The sequence below is a fragment of the Oryctolagus cuniculus genome, unplaced genomic scaffold (assembly GCF_964237555.1).
Source record: "Oryctolagus cuniculus unplaced genomic scaffold, mOryCun1.1 SCAFFOLD_121, whole genome shotgun sequence".
Classification (NCBI taxonomy): domain Eukaryota; kingdom Metazoa; phylum Chordata; class Mammalia; order Lagomorpha; family Leporidae; genus Oryctolagus; species Oryctolagus cuniculus.
In genome coordinates this window covers 142501-162500 of record NW_027208226.1, presented here as the reverse complement: position 1 = coordinate 162500, position 20000 = coordinate 142501, and positions in this window count along the sequence as shown.

Here is a 20000-nt window from a genome sequence, read left to right as displayed (position 1 = left end):
AAAGAGCGACGGACCGCCAGCCCGGCCCGGCGGGACCCTCCCCCGACACGGAGGGGGGAGGCGCGGGCCGCGGCCATTAGGGCCGAAAGAGCAGCGCCCCGGTCCCCACCGCGGGGACCGGCAGACCCACCAGCACGCCTCCGCTTCCCCCCAACAGAAGGGGCAAACGGGGCGCACGGGTGGGGTACGCCACCCAACGCACTCAGCACAGGAGGGACGGCGGCCGGGGGATAACGGTACCCCGTCAGAAGGCACGCCCCTCTCTCGGATCGCTAGAGAAGGCGTTCCTCACCGAAGGTGGGCCACACCCCACCCCAACTGCCCCCCCCCGCCGGGCCGGCAGGAGGCAAGCCGAGGGAGCACCACCCGAGAGACCGATCAATCGGGCGAGGGGGTCTGCGGTATAGGGAAGAAACGGCACCTCGAGCATCCGCGGCCAGGGCAAGGGCAGGCTGGGCGCATTACCAATCCCATTCGCCACAGCCCTCCCGGCCCCCGCACTCGTCCGGCCAGACCGGACCACACCGCGACTGCTCGACACACCTGGCACACACCACCCCACGGGGGCAGGGTGGCAAGCGCGCAGGCATGCGCCCACCAAGCCGATACCCCACACACACGTGGGGACGACGGCACGACACCGGCAGCCTCCCTCCAAGCGAGGCGAAGCACACACGTGTCTCCTTCTCTTACCGCCTCGACCCCCCCAAGACTCCCAAGGGGCACAGGCAGCAGCCAGAGGCAGCCGCAGCAGCGACACCCGGGAGAGGGCGCTGGGGGGACAGGAGCAACACCACCACTCGGCTTCAGGCACCTGAGGCACAACCTGGACCACTCCAGGGGCACCGCACAGGCTCGCGCGGAGGCAAGGCTCCGCAGCCACAGAGCCCACGACAGGGCGACGGCGAGGGATGCCCGCCACGTCAGAGGACCCCGACCCCCCCCGCGCGCAAAAGCACGGGGACAGCAGAGGCCGGGCCGGTTTCCGCACCCCTGCCACCCACACACCACCCGCAGGTGGGGAAGGCAGAACGAGGGGCCCGCAGGCCAGAACGAGAGGCTCAGCAGCATTCACCATGAACGGCTGTCCCTCATCTGGAGCGGCTTAGGTCCGGCCCAGGAGAGCGCCACAGCACCACATCGGTCACAGTCAGGTCTAGGCTTTAACACGTGGAGCGAGGGCGGGGGGACACGACCCGGCGAGGACAGCCACCAGAGGGGCCCGCTGCAGCCTCACCAGCCCCCGCCTCTCACTGCAGGCGGTAGACAACCCCAGCGGAGAACGCCTGACACGCACACGTGGCATGAAGCCACCCCTCATCGAGGGCCTTTCAAGTCAGAGGGTTGTCACAACCACCACGCGATCGGCTCACCAGCGGCAGAGAGCGCACGCGGGTAGAGGACCCGACGCCCGCCTCACCCCACCGCCCTCGGGCACCATAGGCCGGAGGTGGCATCACCGTCGCGGGACAACCGGAACGCACGCACACAAGCCACCGCGCGAGCCCAAGCAGGTGGCTCTCAGAAAGGAGCACGGTCGAGCACCAGCCCACTGGAAGCCCACTTTGTCCCCGTGTCCCCAACGCACGTCCGGAGTCCCCTCCCTGGCGACAGTCACCAGAGAACAGCGTGTCAGCACCTACCTGCAGGTCCAAAAACCACAACTCCAAGTATAAAAATGTCCACGCGAGAGGACACAGGGCTGATGCACTGGACACAGCCACCTCTGAGCTTGGGGACCCGGTCACTTGTCCCCAAAATGCCACCCATCTCTGTTAGAGGACACTCCTCTGGCCACCTGGTCGACCTGGGGTGGGGGAGGGGACTAGGGACATGAGCAGGCCACCACCCCACACGAGGCAGGCAGCCCCATCCAGGCGAACTCACACACGGGCTGCAGCGGACCGGCCTCTGGCCCTCAGAAGGCAACCCAGGGGCCGGCGCCGTGGCTCAATAGGCTAATCCTCCGCCTTGCGGCGCCGGCACACCAGGTTCTAGTCCCGGTCGGGATGCCGGATTCTGTCCCGGTTGCCCCTCTTCCAGGCCAGCTCTCTGCTGTGGCCAGGGAGTGCAGTGGAGGATGGCCCAAGTGCTTGGGCCCTGCACCCCACGGGAGACCAGGAGAAGCACCTGGTTCCTGCCATCGGATCAGCGCGGTGTGTCGGCCGCAGCACACTGGCCGTGGCGGCCATTGGAGGGTGAACCAACGGCAACGGAAGACCTTTCTCTCTGTCTCTCTCACTGTCCACTCTGCCTGTCAAAAAAAAAAAAAAAAAAAAAAAAAAAGGCAACCCAGGACCTTCGATCGCTCCCTGAAGGGGGATTTTGGAAAGGGAAAAAAAAAAAAAAAAAAAAAAAAATCCAGACCTTCCTTAGTGGCAAGTAGCAAATAATTAGGGTTAGGCCCAAGTGCAGAAGGACTTCGAAGAAAGAAAAGGAAAAACAAAGCCCCAAGCCTGTATGGCCAAGGCACCCTTCCCTCTGCCACCCACAGATCGACATCCCCGGTCGGTCCCCGTAGGTGGTGGCGGTGGTGGCAGCAGCACTACCAGTACGTAGTGTGACAGGGTGTGCTGGTCGACCCGCCAACAGTAGCGCCACCCCAGTCTAGCCACGTTCAGGCGCGAGGCGACGCCCGCCTCCCTCCACAGCCTTTGCCTGCTCACTTGCCATCCTCCAGGCCCAATCTCTGACCAATACATCAGGCCCCCAGGTCCCAGCAGGGCAGGGACAGTCCTTCCTGCAGCTTAGGGACTTCGTCACACTCTGTCTCGGGCTCCTCGGCCACTTGTCATCCCTTGTCGGCTCCGGAGCCTGCGACAGCCATATCAAGGCAGCCACCAGGTGGAGTCCGACAACCGACACCGAGGAACCAAGGGACAGCCAGCTGGATGCATCCAGGCGGCAGGGGGACGACATCGTAGCTCAGAACGTGTTTCTCGGCTGCCCGGGGGCAGAGAGTGTGTGGAGGGGGTCGGGGGCAGGTGTCTGCACAACCACAAAGGCTGTGGGGCATAGGTGCCCACACAGCCGAGGGTTGGGACTCAGCAGACTCTGGGAATCTCAGAGCATGAAGTGCCTCCCAAAGACGGGTCTGGCCTCGCCTGGCTCCGGGGAGTCAGCCTGTCAGACCCCCAGGGCTGTCCTGGCCACGAGGAGCATCTTCTCGTGGCTCATGGGGTGTGTGTGGGGAGGGAGAGGGGGGCATCGGGAAGGAGGCTCATCCTCTGGCAGCACACCATCTGTGACAGAGGCCATCCATGGGCTTCACTATTGCCTGGGCACGTGGGGATGCACTCCACAGATCACTATTTACACAGAAGTTTAAAAAAATGGGGGGGGGGGGAGGGGAGTGTAGTGTGTCATATTCTTATTTTTTGTATCTATGAACTACATAGAACCTCTTCTCTTTGCATTGATATCACATTCACATAAGAATTGACTTCTTAAAAAGTCCACTTGGCCACCCAAAGGTGAAGGAAAGGAAAGGAAAGGAAAGGAAAGGAAAGGAAAGGAAAGGAAAGGAAAGGAAAGGAAAGGAAAGGAAGAAGAAAAGACGAGAGAGCAGCAGAGAGAATTAAAAAGAGGGGAAAACATTGAAAGAACACTAGGGAGAGAGAAACAGAAAGAGTGAAAGTAAAAAAAAAAAAAAAGTTGGAGAAAGAAGAAAAAAAAGGAGGACCGAACAGAAAGACAAAAACTGAGAGAAAGAAAACGTAAAAGATGGGGGAAAGAAGGAATGGAAGTTTAGAAAGAAAACCGTGAGGACGTGAGGACACGGCAAAGAGAGGAAACACATGAGGGAAGGTAGGAGACAAAAAATGAAACCAAAATAAGGAAGAGAGGAGAAAGCATGAAGATTTAAAAAGACGAGAGAGAGAGAGAGCAAGTGGGGAGAAAAAATAAGAAAGGACAAAGAATATCAAGTCAAGGGGGGAGTGAGAAATAAAGTCGGAAGAAAGAGAAAGAAGCTAGAAGGAGGCGGACAGACACACGGACGAGCGGGAAACAGCACGAGAGCAAGAGACAACAGGGAATAAACTGAGAAAGAGAACATAAAAGAAAGGAAAAAGAACGAGAGGAAGGAAGGAAGGAAGGAAGGAAGGAAGGAAGGAAGGAAGGAAGGAAGAGAAGAAGAAAGAAAGAAAGAAAGAAAGAAAGAAAGAAAGAAAGAAAGAAAGAAAGAAAGAAAGAAAGAGAAAGAAAGACGCGAACGGTAACCCACAGGGGACTCAGATCACCCAGGGTGGCGCCCAAGGACCCGAGAGCCCATCCCCAGTCACGGCCCGCTCCCCGCACCCGGCCAGCTTCCCACCCCTCTCGCGGCAGCTGCGGCGGCGGCGGCAGCGCCCCAGCCCAGAGAAAAATGCCCCCCCCGCCCCCACAGCAGAAAGCTCGCCTGTGCTCCACACCGCGCATGTGCTAAACAGGCCCCCAACCACTGCGCAGCCTCCACCCCGAAGTCTCGCGATACTCAGGACGCTCTATTTAGACGCCAGCGCCATTTTGGCTTTCACCGGCCACCGTGCCCGATCTGATACTGTGGTCGCTAGGTGGCGCGCGAGGATCGCCGTAGAGAGATTTGGGTCTCTCGGCGGGGGTGGGTGGGGAGGAAGGGGGAGATGAAGGGCAGGGCAGAGGAGGCTGAGGGAGGAAGGTGAATGAGGAATGACACTGGGTCCCAGGCCCGTGGGTCAGCTCCAGATTCCCCCACACTCACACACGCGCACACACACACACACACACACACACCCTTGGGCCATATTTCTCCAGGCCTGGCTCTCCAGAAATCTCAGCCAATGATGAGAGGGAGGGCTTCCAGGGAGCTGGGAGCTGGGCCAGACAGGAACACAGGCACACACTCACAGTCACACTCACACACTCACTTTCTTCAATGCAATCACTGTCTCCAGCCGGGACGGCCCTCCCTAGGTAGTACTGTTATAAAGGATGGCCCAGTATCTCCTCGCTGTGTGTCTCCTTCCACCACCAGGAGTTGGAAGGAAATGTGAAGGGTCACCACTGGAAGACCGGGAGGCAGGGTGGAAGCACAACAAACCTGCCCAGCTTTGTATGCTTCTTGGAGAGATACATTGATTTATGCCATTTTTTTCTTTTTCATGTGAAATGCAGTGACATAAAGAGAAGGATAGAGAGAGAGGGGAGAGAGGAGAGGTAGGAGAGGTGGGGGGAGAGAGAGAGAGAGGGAGGGAGGGAGGGAGGGAGGGAGGGAGGGAGATATCTTCACTTCCCAAATGCCCACAGCAGCTGAGGCTGGGCTAGGCCAAAGCCAGCAGCCAGGAGCTCCATCTGGGCCACCCTTATGGGTGACAAGGACACAATTACTTGGCCCATCTCCCGCTGACGTTGTCTTTAACATGTTGTGCTACAATGCTGCCTAGCTCCCACTAGCTAACTTTAAATTTCTGTCTTTTTTTTTTTTTTTTTTTTTTTGACAGGCAAAGTTAGACAGTGAGAGAGAGACAGAGAGAAAGGTCTTCCTTCCGTTGGTTCACCCCCCCTCCCCATGGCCGCTATGGCCGGAGCACTGCACCGATCTGAAGCCAGGAGCCAGATGCTTCCTCCTGGTCTCCATTATGTGTGCAGGGCCCAAGGGCTTGGGCCATCCTCCACTGCACTCCCTATCCACAGCAGAGAGCTGGCCTGGAAGAGGAGCAACTGGGACAGAATCCAGTGCCCCAACCAGGACTAGGACCCGGTGTGCCGGCGCCGCAGGCAGAGGATTAGCCTAGTGAGCCACTGTGCCCACCGGCCTCTATTTGTCTTTCTTCTAAGATCTTAGGGGAGCCACTGAGCTCTTTTGGGGACAGAAAGGAGGTGGAATGGCAGTGGGTCAGAGATGTGAAAGAAGGGGAGAACAGACAGTCTCCCAGAGAGAGCAAGCAGAGAGAGGGAGAGGGAGAGGGAGAGGAGAGAGAGAGAGAGAGGAGAGAGAGAGAGAGAGAGAGAGAGAGAGAGAGAGAGAGCACACTTTACTCTGCTCCCCATCAGCAGGCAGGGGTCAGAGAAGGAAGAGAGCAGACTGGGTCTCTGGGAAACAGGACAGGAGCCTGGCCTGCCTTCCCCTTCCCAGCACATGAGCAGAAATGGCTGCACAGTGAGCAGCGTCTGGGCACACAGGATCCAGCTCAGCCCACAAGAAGCTTCTGCTCCCTCCGGTGAGGCACAGAAAGAGGCAGGGGAGAGCCAGTCACCGCATCCCGGGAGATACCGCAGCACAACTCACCCTCCCATTCCAAGAGGGGTTTTGCTCCTGAGAAGTTCTCATCCACTCTCCTCTCTGCCTGGGAAGGCACTGCCCCTAAAATGGCCTTCCAAGTGTTCCAGACAAACAACACACCCAGTCAGACCTGTGTGTACGTGTATGCATGTGTGTGGAAATGGAGAGAGCCCTTCAGAGCTACGTGTGTGTGTGTGTGTGTGTGTGTCCCAATGACATACCAAAATAAACCAGTGCACCATACACACATTTTTTTTTTTTTTTTGACAGGCAGAGTGGACAGAGAGAGAGACAGAGAGAGAAAGGTCTTCCTTTTGCCGTTGGTTCACCCTCCAATGGCCGCCGCTGCAGCCGGCGCACCGCGCTGATCCTGGCAGGAGCCAGGAGCCAGGTGCTTTTCCTGGTCTCCCATGGGGTGCAGGGCCCAAGCACCTGGGCCATCCTCCACTGCACTCCCTGGCCATAGCAGAGAGCTGGCCTGGAAGAGGGGCAACCGGGACAGAATCCGGCGCCCCAACCGGGACTAGAACCCGGTGTGCCGGCGCCGCAAGGTGGAGGATTAGCCTATTGAGCCACGGCGCCGGCTACCATACACACATTTTGACTGCAGCTTGACCACCCTGGAACACCAGGGCAGGGAGGGATGTCAGGTCTCTGGAACCCACCTGGGGGAAGAAGTCTTCTGGCTCCCAAGGCTCACTCCCCTGGGACTGGGATTGGGGGGGGGGGATGAGGAGCAACAGACAGAAGTAGATCACAGAGAAACATTGCTCCTCAGGCGGCCTTTGAGGCCTTCCTTTTGGGGTAGATATCATTCTCTATGTGTGGCAGCCAAAGCCGCAGGCACGGGGGACAATGAGAAAAATTCAGTCAAGGGAACTACAGCACGGGTGAGAGGGGGGTTGACTGATCCAATTAGAGGTCAGGCCTGGGCCATAGTCTCCTTAAGGGAGAAGAAGACCCAGACACTAGGTTTCTTTCTTTCTTTCTTTCTTTCTTTCTTTCTTTCTTTCTTTCTTTCTTTCTTTCTTTCTTTCTTTCTTTCTTTCTTTTTATCCAGGCACCCAAGTCAGAAAATCCACAGGGCAGTCATGTCTATCAGAACAAACAACTTTCTTCTTCCACCTTTCCAGGTGAAGAAGGGGAGACTTGGGGGGGGGAGGGGAGACCGACCGACCCCAGTCTCCAGTCCCACATGGGCCAGCCCCACCCAAAGGCATGCCAGCAGCTTCCAAAGGAGGAAGTCCAAAGGTGCTCCACACCCAGCCCACGCCAAACAAGCCCCCACCCCCAACCGCCCGCCAGCCCGGAAAGTTGTGACTCCATCTTAGCTCTCCCTCACCAAACCCATGTTCAATACTGTGGCCGCTAGGTGGTGCGCGAGCCTCAGGCAAGAGAGACTCGGCTCGGCTTGGCTTGCGGAGTGAGGGAGGGCCCGGTGAAGAGGAGACGAAGGGAAGCAGAAATTTCACACTGGATCCTCCCTCCCTCCCTCCCTCCCTCCTTCCCCATCAACTCCACATCCACAGAGACCTGCCCAAAGAGAGTCCAGGTAGGGCTATCGACAGTATCCGCTTTATTCCCAGAAAGCTCCTGCTTAAAAATAACCGGTAGTCTCTAAGATGTCTGTCACCAACCAGGTTCTCCTGTATCGATTTACTCAAAAGGCAGTTACAGAGACAGTCGGTTCACTCCCACAAATGGAACTACAACAGCCTGGGCTGGGCCAGGCCAAACCCAGGAGCTTGGAACTTCATCAAGGTCTCCCATATAGGTGCAGGGGCCCAAGCACTCAGGCCATCTTTAGCTATCTTCCCAAGCACATTAGCAGGGAGTTGGACTCTGGCATCGCAGGCAGTGGCAACCTCAGGGCCCTAGGAAGCGGTTCCTTGGTCTCAAGTCTCTGCCTGCAACGCTGGCATCCCACAGCAGCATGGGTTTGAGTGCCTGCCACCTGGTCCAGGACTGATCCAGCTTAACCAGATGCCCCACAATGCTTGCATCTCTCTCTCTCTCTCTCTCTCATTCTCCTCCTCCTTCTCTCCTTCCCTGTCTCTGTAATGCTGCCTCTCCAATAAATATGTAATCCATTAAAAAGTGAAAAGAAAGTGATCGATTGTGGGGTTGAATCTTCAACTATCTTCAAGTAATCATAAGATGATCCGCCTCTCCCATTGGAGTACCTGGATTGGATATTTAAAAAAAAAAAAATTTTTTTTTTTTGACAGACAGAGTGGACAGTGAGAGAGAGAGACAGAGAGAAAGGTCTTCCTTTGCCATTGGTTCACCCTCCAATGGCCGTCGCGGCCGGCGCGCTGCGGCCGGCGCACCGCACTGATCCGATGGCAGGAGCCAGGTGCTTCTCCTGGTCTCCCATGGGGTGCAGGGCCCAAGCACTTGGGCCATCCTCCACTGCACTCCCTAGCCACAGCAGAGAGCTGGCCTGGAAGAGGGGCAACCGGGACAGAATCCGGTGCCCCGACCGGGACTAGAACCCGGTGTTGAGCCGCGGCGCCAGCCAGGATTGGATTTTTTACTCCAGTATGACTCTAGCTCCCCACCAGTGGAGACTCTGGGGTGCAGCCCTGACAGTTCCCGTCACTCACACCCAATAGCGTCTGACTCTATTTTTTTCACCGTGGGGCTTTCTAACAATCCCCACACATGGATGTCAGGGAGCCAAGTACTTGAAACCTCACCTGCTGCCTCCCAGGGCATGCCTCTGCACAAAGCTTGAATCAGAGGAGACTCAGGAATCGAACCCATGCTCCACTGCATGAGACGGGAGCGCCCCATGCCGAAAACTCTAACCGTTGATCCGAACGCCCACCACACATTATTTCTTCAAGTTTTAAGATTCATTTATTTATTTCTGAATCGGAAAGGTAAAGTGTGTGTGGGGTGGGGGGAGGTAGAGAGAAACACAGAGAGAGAGAGATTGATTCCATCTGCTGGTTTCACTCCCCGCCTCTTCAAACTACAGCTCTCTACAACATGCTCTACAATATGCCCACCTTTGCAAATTCCCTCACAACACCGCCAAAATGAAGGAACGTACTAGTGGCGGCTGTCCCACGGCTCCTCGTCTGTCCTACCTATCGCTGCCTTTGACAAAATCTCTGTGAGACACGGAACATCCGAGTGACCATATACAGCAGCGGCACCAATCTTGTGTCACCACACTACCACAGACTAGGGAATTTTGTGAACTTCTCTTAGGATGCGGACAGAACCGACTTCCTCTGGCAAATGTAGATGTACATATATCAAAACACCTTTACCTCCCCTCCCTACAGAATGAACAAGCAGGCCAACAGAGAACTAAGCAAATGGAACACAGGCAAGAAGTCAAGAGGAATCATGAAATGACACATAATTCAGGGTGTAACAGCAACGACGGTGTGGGTGGGAGAGGTCTAAGTAGACTTTGTATCCACCGGTTCACTCCACAAATGCCCGCAACAAAGAGCCAAGGCTGGGCCTGGTCAAAGCCAGGAGCCAGAAACGCTACCCAGTGGAGGAGGGGGGGCACTCGTGACATCACGTGCTGCCTCCCAGGATGTGTATCATCGGGAAGCCAGAATGTGGGTAGCCAGACTCAAAGCAGGCACCCGGATGTATAGCATGCAGGCACATGCCAGGTGCCAGGGTATGGTTTTTGGTTTTTTTTTGTTTTGTTTTTTGTTTTTTTTTTTTTTTTTTTGACAGGCAGAGTTAGACAGTGAGAGAGAGAGACAGAGAGAAAGGTCTTCCTTTTTCCGTTGGTTCACACCCCCCCCCCAAGTGGCTGCTGCGGCCGGTGCGTTGCGGCTGGCACACTGTGCCGATCCGAAGCCAGGAGCCAGGTGCTTCCTCCTGGTCTCCCAGGGGAGTGCAGGGCCCAAGGATCTGGGCCATCCTCCACTGAACTCCCAGGCAACCACAGCAGAGAGCTGGACTGGAAGAGGAGCAACCCAGACAGAACCGGCACCCCGACTGGGACTAGAACCCGGTGTGCCGGCGCCGCAGGCGGAGGATTAGCCTAGTGAGCCACGGCGCCGCCCCCCCCCCCCCCCCCCCGGCATGTGGATTTTACAAGTTGAAAATCTCCTTTCACTCTTTGTCACAGGACCCACAGTCATTTACAGTCCTCGTTCACTTCTTTTCTGATGCTCCAAATGGCTGCACTGTCAGATTTTCACATCCCTCACATCCCCACTCGACAAAGCCAGAAAACTTCCTCGCTGATGTGAAATCCACTCCCGTCGGAAACACGTTCGACTGCACAGTTCCATGACATTCGGTACACTCACGTCACGGTCACGTTCGTTGCTGTAGTCCTATTTTTATTTTTAAAATAAGGAGGGAGAGGGACACACACACACACACACACACACGGGCTGGAGCTGGGTCAGAGACTGCATCCAGATCTCCCACATGCTCAGCAGGAGCCTAAACACTTTGGGGTATTTGTCAGACAGTACCCTTCCTATTTGCCCAACAACAGCCATATCCCCCTACGGCCCTCAACCCCACCTCGCCTGCCCACTCATCGTGCCATAACAAGTCTTCCTCTGTGGCGATCTTCTCTGGGGTTCCTTCACATTTGTCCAACTACCTCTTGTGTTAGGGTGGTGAGAAGGCACGTGAGGTCACTCACTGATGCCCTGGGCTCACAGAGGGGGACTGTGGATTTCCACGGGAAGCAGGTGGGAGAGTGAGAAGTGCTTGTGAAACCCAAAGGCGAATGACCATAATCTGCCCCTCCTCCCCAGAGCAAGCACAGTTCAGCAGAGGTGTCTGTCTGTCTGTCTGTCTGTCTGTTGTCAAAATCATCCCCTGCTAGCCTTCTGTCCTGTGACTACCAGAATTCCAGAACGGCAAGAGAATCTGCTCAGCATTCCACTGCACTGGGTCTGTCTCCTCTGAAAGACACATGTGCACGCTCTATCTTAAGCAAACACACCCCAGGCCATAAAGAAAGATGTCAGCCTTCAAGTCAGGGTTTCAGCTGTGGTCGCTGTCATGGTTTCCAGGGCTAAGAGGACTGACTGACCTTTGCCCCAGAAAGGCAGCATTCTGGCGGAGCAGGGAAAGTTGGCCATTCACTGACAAAGACCCGAGGTGGGGGAGCTGAGGAGAAGAGAAAAGGAAACCCATTCACAGAGAAAAGCTCGGGGCTGTTTCTTCTGCATTTGAATGAAGCCAATTGAATGAGGCAGATTCCAAGTCATTGAGGGTGGGTGGGTGGGTGTGGCAAGTAGATTCCCAAGGCCAGGCTACCAGTTTCTCTCTTCAGCTGTGCCTTGCAAAGTCATCACAGTGGCAGGATAGGATAAGATTCATTCTGGGAGGGTGTGTGTCCTCCCCCCACCTCTGTCCCCATGGGCACCTCTGCCCTGACTCTGGCCTAGGAAGAGGGCACGGGGCAGGGGAGTGAAATAACTGGCCAGGGATGCCAGGAACACAGCTTTCCTCCCTGCCCTTTTGCTCCAACCTTGGAACATCTTAGCTTATCCAGAGAATATTCTATAACTAGGAAGGCACCAATATTTTTTTTTTCTTTTTCTTCCTGGGCATAGGTGCACACTGGTGTATTCCACCATGAGCCCATCCACAGGCATGTTTAACTTACCAGTTGTTCTTTGGCCAGAACATACAAGGCTGCTGCCAGATGCATCTCTGTTCACAGATCCTTCTGTGTTAGCCTATTTGCTTGCTTATGTGAAAGGTTAAAAACAGAGATAGAGATAGAGATGATAGAGATATAGAGAGAGATAGAGAGAGAGAGAGGGAGAAGGTGAGACATCTGGTACACTCCCACAAATGGCCACCATGGCCAGGGCTGGGCCATGATGAACCCAGGAACCAGGAGCTCCTTCCAGGTGCCTAAGACTTGGGATAGCCTCTGATACCACCCCCCAGGCCATTATCAGGGAGTTGGATTGGAACTGGAGTGGCTAAGACTCAAACTGGTGCCCATATGAGATGCTGGGGTCACAGGCGGCAGCTGTACCTGCTGCACCACAATGCCGGTCTCACCAGTGTCTTTATATTATGAAATCTGCTTCCATTCATCTACTTCAGCCATCCACTGCTGCCTTTCCAGACCCATTAGCAGGAAGCTCGATTCAGAAGCATATAGAGTACCCAGGACCCGACTTGGCACTCTGGTGTGAGATGCCAACATCTCAAGCAACCGCTAATCCAACCATGCCACAAAACACCCCACCTCAATTGTTTTTGTCATTCATCATCAGGATTTGGGATTTTACACACACACACACACACACACACACACACACACACACATTCTGTCACCTGATCACATGAACCCTGAATGTAACAGCCAGGGTAAGTGCAATCTCCTGTGTAATATGATGTTTTCTCAGTTCAGTTTCTCAGCTACAGCACAGGGACAGGTAGTAAAAGGTGGTAAAAGGCTTCATTCATACATGTTGTGATGCCAGGACCAGTGTGGTAACACAGCGGGTTAAGGCAGATTCTGCTGTCATATATCAGGTGTACCCCGATACATGACAGGCACCCTGAAGAAGCTCTTTAAAAGGAAAAAAAAAAAATCCAGCGTTTGGGACAGCAGCTTCTCAGATCAGTGTGGGCTCTTCCTCCTTCCTGCTAAGATGTCTTGGCTTGATTGATTTAGAATGTAGACTTACAGAGAGGAAAGGTAGGGAAGGAGGTAGGGAGGTAGGGGTGTGTGTGTGTGTGTGTGTGTGTGTGTGTGTGTGAAAAGGAGAAGGTACTCCCAGGATCTATTCATCAGAAACTATATGTTTAGCAGAGCAGCCAGGCAGAACCTAAAGCAGCACTCCTCCGTGGGGTGTGTGCATCCCAAGCATAACTCACAAGGGCATAATGACCACCTGCCCCACTCACTCTGCCTTGCAATCTTCCTTTAAGAAAAAGAAGCAAGCTGTGATTTTTTTCATGTTGTGTCACATGCCATGCCCGTTGTCTGAATCTCCTCCCTCTACATGGTCAATATTTTATCACAATTTTCACTTCTAATCCTTTTTTTTTTTTTTTTTTAGATATTTATTTTTTCAGGCAGAGTTACAGAGAGGCAGAGGTCTCCCACGCACCAGTTCACATCCCAGGTGGCTGAAACACCCTGAGTTGCACCGATACGAACCCAGGAGCCTGAGCTTTTTCCGTGTCTCCCGTGGGAGTGCAGAGGCAGAAGGACTCAGGCCTCCTTTTACTGTTTTTGCAGACCGTAGCAGAGAGCAGCCAGCTGGGATGGGATTCGAATGGGAGCCCATATGGGATGCCGGCACTGCTTGTGGCAGTTTTACCTGCTACACCACAGCACAGGCCCCCTAATAATGATAATAATAATAATAATAATAATAATTCTTTTTAAGATTTTTATCTTTTTTTTTTCTGGAGAGTCAGAGTTACAGAGAGTCCTTCCATCTCAAACTGGAGCCACAGATAGATGCTTAACCTACTATGCCCCAGGGTCAGCCCAACCCCCCCCACCTTCAGAGACTTAGTTGGCCAATTCTCTTTTAAATTTAATGTACTCTTATTTATGTGAAAGAGTTGTGGGGTGACTGGCTGAGAGTTGGGAGAGGAAGAGAGATCTTCCATCTGCTGGATGGGCTCTGGGTGGCCAGGGCAAATCCAGGAGGCAGGTGCCGGGAGCTTCATCTGTTCCACATCTCCCAGCTGGTCCAAGTAGTGGGTCAATCTTCCCGTGGCTTTCCAGGTGAATTAGCAACGAGCTGTATTGGAAATGGAGGAGGAGGGACTGGAAATAGACCTCATATTAGCGGATCACGGAGTCACAGCTGAGCTGAGCCCCCTTAAGATTTTTTTTTTTTTTTGACAGGCAGAGTGGACAGTGAGAGAGAGAGAGAGGTCTTCCTTTTCCGTTGGTTCACCCGCCAAGGGCTGCTGTGGCCGTTGCACCACAGCGATCCGAAGCCAGGAGCCAGGTGCTTCTCCTGGTCTCCCTTATAGGTGCAGGGCCCAAGGACTTGGGCCATCCTCCACTGCCTTCCCGGGCCACAGCGGAGAGCTGGACTGGAAGATGAGCAACCGGGACAGAATCCGGTGCCCCAACTGGGACTAGAACCCGGTGTGCCGGCGCTGCAGGCAGAGGATTAGCCTAGTGAGCCATGGCGCCAGCCCAAGATTTTTTTTTTTTTTTTTTAAGATTACACTGTACTGGGGCCAATCCAGCTCTCTGCTATGGCCTCCCACGTGGGAGACTGGGAAGAAGCTCCTGGCTCCTGGCTCCTGGCTTCGGAGCAGCACAGCTGGGGAGTGAACCCGGGGACGGAAGACTCTGTCTCTCTCTGCCTCTGCCTCTCTGTAACTCTGTTTTAAATAAATAAATAAACCTTTCCTTCCTTCCTTTCTTTCAAATAAATAGATCTTATAAAAGAAAAATTCCTGAAGTCAGGTACCCCGGAGAAGCTCTTTAAAAAAAAAAAAAAAAAAAGACACCATTTGGGACATCAGTATCTCATATCAGAGTGTGGAGCCACACACACAGGCAGGCAGATGCTTAACCTACTATGCCCCAGGGCCAGCCCATCCCCCCCCTCCCTTTCAGAGATTTAGTTAGCCAATTCTTTTTAAAATTAATTTACTCTTATGTATGTGGAAAAGTTATGGGGTAACAGGCTGAGGGTTGGGAGAGGAAGAGAGATCTTCCATCTGCTGGATGGGCTCTGGGTGGCCAGGGCAAATCCAGGAGGCAGGTGCCGGGAGCTTCATCTGTTCCACTTCTCCCAGCTGGTCCAAGTAGTGGGTCAATCTTCCCGTGGCTTTCCAGGTGAATTAACAAGGAGCTGGATTGGAAATGGAGGAGGAGAGACTGGAAATAGATCTCATATTAGCAGATCACGGAGTCACAGCTGAGCCGAGTTCCCTTAAGATTTTTTTTTTTTTTTTAAAGAAAGATTGCACTGGGGGCCGGCGCTGCGGTGCAGCAGGTTAACGCCTTGGCCCGAAGCGCCAGCATCCCATATGTGCACCAGTTTGAGTCCCGGCTGCTCCTCTTCCAATCCAGCTCTCTGCTATGGCCTGGGAAAGCAGTGGAAGATGGCCCAAGCCCTTGAGCCTCTATACCCCCTGTGGGAGACCCAGAAGAAGCTCCTGGCTCCTGGCTTCAGATCAGCACAGTTCCAGCCATTGCAGCCCATTGGGGAGTGAACCATCAGACAAAAGACCTCTCTCACTTTCTCTGCCTCTCCTCTCTCTGTGTGTGTAACTCTTTCAAGTGAATAAATAAATAAATCAATTTTTCTTAAAGATTTATTTATTTACTTGAAAGTCAGAGTCACACAGAGAGAGGAGAGGCAGAGAGAGGTCTTCTGTCTGATGGCACTCCTATGGGATGCTGGTGCTTCAGGCCAGGGTGTTAACCCGCTGCACTGCAGCACCAGCCCCAAATAAATAAATCTTTTAAATTTAAAAAAAAAAAATGAAGATTGCACTGTATTGGGGCCAATCCAGCTCTCTGCTATGGCCTGGGAAAGCAGCAGAAGATGGCCCAAGTCCTTGGGCCCCTGCACCCATGTGGGTGACCTGGAAGAAGCTCCTGGCTCCTGGCTTTGGATCAGCATAGCTCCAGCCATAGCAGCCATCTGGAGGTGAACCAGGGGATGGAAGACTCTGTCTCTGTCTCTGCCTCTCTATAACTCATTCCAATACGTAAATAAAAAAAAAAAATCAACCTTTCTTCCTTTCTTCCTTTCTAATAAATAGATCTTATGAAAGAAAAATTCCTGAAGACAGGTTCCCTGGAGAAGCTCTTTAAAGAGAAAAAAAAAAAAAAAAAAAAAGCCGGCGCCGCGGCTCACTAGGCTAATCCTCCGCCTTGCGGCGCCGGCACACCGGGTTCTAGTCCCGGTCGGGGCACCGGATTCTGTCCCAGTTGCCCCTCTTCCAGGCCAGCTCTCTGCTGTGGCCAGGGAGTGCAGTGGAGGATGGCCCAAGTGCTTGGGCCCTGCACCCCACGGGAGACCAGGAGAAGCACCTGGCTCCTGCCTTTGGATCAGCACGGTGCGCTGGCCGTGGCGGCCATTGGAGGGTGAACCAACGGCAAAGGAAGACCTTTCTCTCTGTCTCTCTCTCTCTCTCTCTCACTATCCACTCTGCCTGCCAAAAACAAAACAAAACAAAACAAAACAAAACAAAAAAAACAAACAAACAAACAAAAAAACCCCACCATTTGGAACATCAGCATCTTATATCGGAGTGTGGGCTCTTCCTCCTTCTTGCTAAGATGTCTTGATCTGGTCCAGTCCCAGCTACTGTGGGGCACTTATTTCTTAAGATGGCTTGATTGATTTAGAACACCTAGTGTTCAATTTCTGCACCTAGTGACCTTCCTTTTAGATTCAAAATGGCTCTCGCTCTCCTGGTACTAAAGATTCCATTTTGAGTCCAAATGCATGATTTTTCTGGTACTCTGCCTTGGAAGGAAGGAAGGGTACTTTTTGATGCTCTGCCTCCAGATAAATCAATATTCTTTTAAAATTTTTATTTATTTTTTGACAGGCAGAGTGGACAGTGAGAGAGAGAGAGAGAGAGAGAGAGAGAAAGGTCTTCCTTTGCCGTTGGTTCACCCTCCAATGGCCACCGCGGCCAGCGCACCGTGCTGATCCAAAGGCAGGAGCCAGGTGCTTCTCCTGGTCTCCCGTGGGGTGCAGGGCCCAAGGACTTGGGCCATCCTCCACTGCACTCCCTGGCCACAGCAGAGAGCTGGCCTGGAAGAGGGGCAACCGGGACAGAATCCGGCATCCCAACCGGGACTAGAACCCGGTGTGCCGGCGCCACTAGGCGGAGGATTAGCTTAGTGAGCCGCAGCGCCAGCCTCAATATTCATTTGTGAATCGTGATTTTTTTCGGATGTTCTAGATAGATACATGATAGATAGATAGATAGATAGATAGATAGATAGATAACCATGTTGGGAGGGAGGGAGGTTTTTCATCCACTGGCTCCTGGCTCTCCTATCTATGTCATCTGTCTCCCTTCATATAAGGAAAAGGTTCTCCAAGGATCTATTCATGGGAAGCTGTATGTTAAGCAGAGCCGCCAAGCAGAACTCAAAGTGGCAGGCATCCCAAACGTAACTCACCAGGACATAATGACACCCCCCCCCACAACTGCCTCACTCCGATATTTTTCCCCCATAGCATTTTTCAGATTTCCAAAGATCACTACGACTGAGTGAGCAAGCAGCTCTCTTCCCCCACGGTAGGCCTGGGTGCTGACCCGCCACCCAGTGTTCAATTTCTGCACCTATTGACCTTCCTTTTTGATTCAAAATGGCTCTTGATACTCTGGCACTAAAGACTCCATTTTGAGTTCAAATGACTTCTCCCACCTTCCGCGCCCCGCCCCCGCCCCCAGTGTGGCATGGATGATTGCAAATTAGGATTATAAGGAGGATGTCTGTCTGTAATACCAACCTTGATTAAGAAAAAAAAAATAGTCATCGTCGTGCTGTGGATTCACACACCACCCACCCCTGACATAGGCATCCCTTTGGAGAAAGCAGCGGTTTGAGTCCTGGCTGCGCTCCATGAAATCCAGCTCCCTGCTAGTGTGTGTTGGGGGGGGGGGGTGGAGGGGGGGATGGGAATACAGTACCATATCGCCCGAGTGCAAATGTAAATCTGTGAAAGAGACAGGATTTTCATTTATTGTGGCAAAGTTACAGAGAGAAAGGAAGGTCTTCCATCTGCCGGCTCACTCCACTCCCCAAATGGCTGGGTCGCTCTGCTCTGAAGCCAGAAGGCAGGAGCTTGTTCCGCATCTCCCACGTGTGTGCAGGGGCAAAAGCACGCCCACAAGAGATGCCTGCCTGCTTGTGCCTCAGGGAAAGGCTCAGCCTACTAAGCCCCAGCACCGCCCCTGAAATAATCATGTTTGAATCATGGCGTTTCTGGTACTCTGCCTCACAATGAACAAATCAATCATTGCTTTTGATTCATGATTTTCCTGATGTTCTAGATTGATTGATAGATCGATTGATCAATCAATAGATGATAGATAATCGTGTTTGAACTGAGATTTCTGCCTCTCAGTGAATGAAGGAATGAATGAATGAATGATTGAGTGAATGAATGAAGAGTTAGATAATGATGTAGGAATTTTAGATTTTTTCTGATGCTCTGCCTTGCAATAAAGAAATAAGTAATCATGTTTGGTGATTTTTCTGATGTTCTGCCTCAGGATGGATGGATGACGGTGTACGAAACGGGGAGAGGGAGATGGATAGGTAACCCCGTTTGGTGCTTTTTCCCCTGTTCCGCCGCCTCGCAGTAGATTGATAGTCATGTTTGAATTGAATTTTTTGTGAGGTTCTGCCAGGGGGAGGGGGAGGGGGAGGGGAGGGGAGGGGGAGGGGGAGGGGGAGGGGGAGGGGGAGGGGGAGGGGGAGGGGGAGGGGGAGGGGGAGGGGGAGCCCAAACATAACTCCCCAGGGCATAGTGATCACCCACCCCACTCCGATACTTCATTTCTTTGAAATATCCACACACACAGCATTCGCAAGATCCAAAGGATCACTAAGATTGAGTGAGTAAGCAGCATTCCTATCCTTGGCAGGTCTGGGTGATGACGCGCCACCTAGTGTTCAACTTCTGCACCTACTGACCTTTTTTCGATTTCAAATGGCTCTCCAGCACCCTGGTACTAAAGAGTCCAACTGCAACTGCATGCTTTGTTTTGTTTTGTTCCCCCCCCCCCCCATCACACCCATGATGGCGAAGTAAGATCACGGGGAGGAAGATATCTGTGAACCAAATAAGTAATCATTTTTGAACTGTGATTTCTCTCACATTGTGCCTCACAGATAATAGATACTGGTGTTTGAATGGCCTCCAAGTAAATCAATCACTGTATTTGAATCATGAATCAGGATTTCTGTGATGCCCTGCCTCACATGAAATGAATGATGGATAGAGAAGTGTGTGTGTGTGTGTGTGTGTGAGAGAGAGAGAGAGAGAGAGAGAGAGAGAGAGAGATGGATAATCATGTTCAAATGGAGATTGTTCTGATGCTCTGCCTCACAATAAACACACAAATAATCCTTTTCAAACCCTGATTACCCCTTGTGGTGTTTAGAACAAGAAACAAGCAGTCCCACTTCATGTTGTGTCCCACGCCATAGGCCACAACACGTGTCTGAATCTCCTCCCTCTACATGGCCACAATTTGCATTTCTAATCATTTCAGGAAATTCTTACACAGGGTTGGGGGTTGGGAGCCAGGAGAGAGCCATCTCTCATCTGCTGGATGGGGCCTGGGCCAGGGCGCTCTGGCCCTGGAAGAGCGGCAGAGGATGGAACAGGTGCACACGTGCAAGCAAAAAAGGAAAAAATGCTGTGAGCCTCACTGTCCCTCACTCCCATGGCAGGGTAAGCACGGTGATCGCCACACACAAACACACACACACTCTTCTTTATCCATCCATCCCTGTGTGTGTGTGTGTGTGTGTGTGTGTGTGTGTGTGTCACAGTCTCGATGTGATCGTGAGAGATGATCATGGCTCCTTCCTAGATATCAGTAGGTACAACACGGGCAAAGGGGCAATCAGGCACGCACAGTACCAAGGAGCAGGACCCTCCCGCAAATCCAGGCCTGGGTGAAGGCATGTCCCGTGGGAGACGTGCAGGCTGAGCGATCCCACCAGACATCCAGCCGATGGAGCAGAGTCCTTTTCCGGGGGTGGGTACGACGGAGGGAGTCAGGAAAGACGGCAGAGCCCAGTAGGCTCTCGGAACCATGCCGC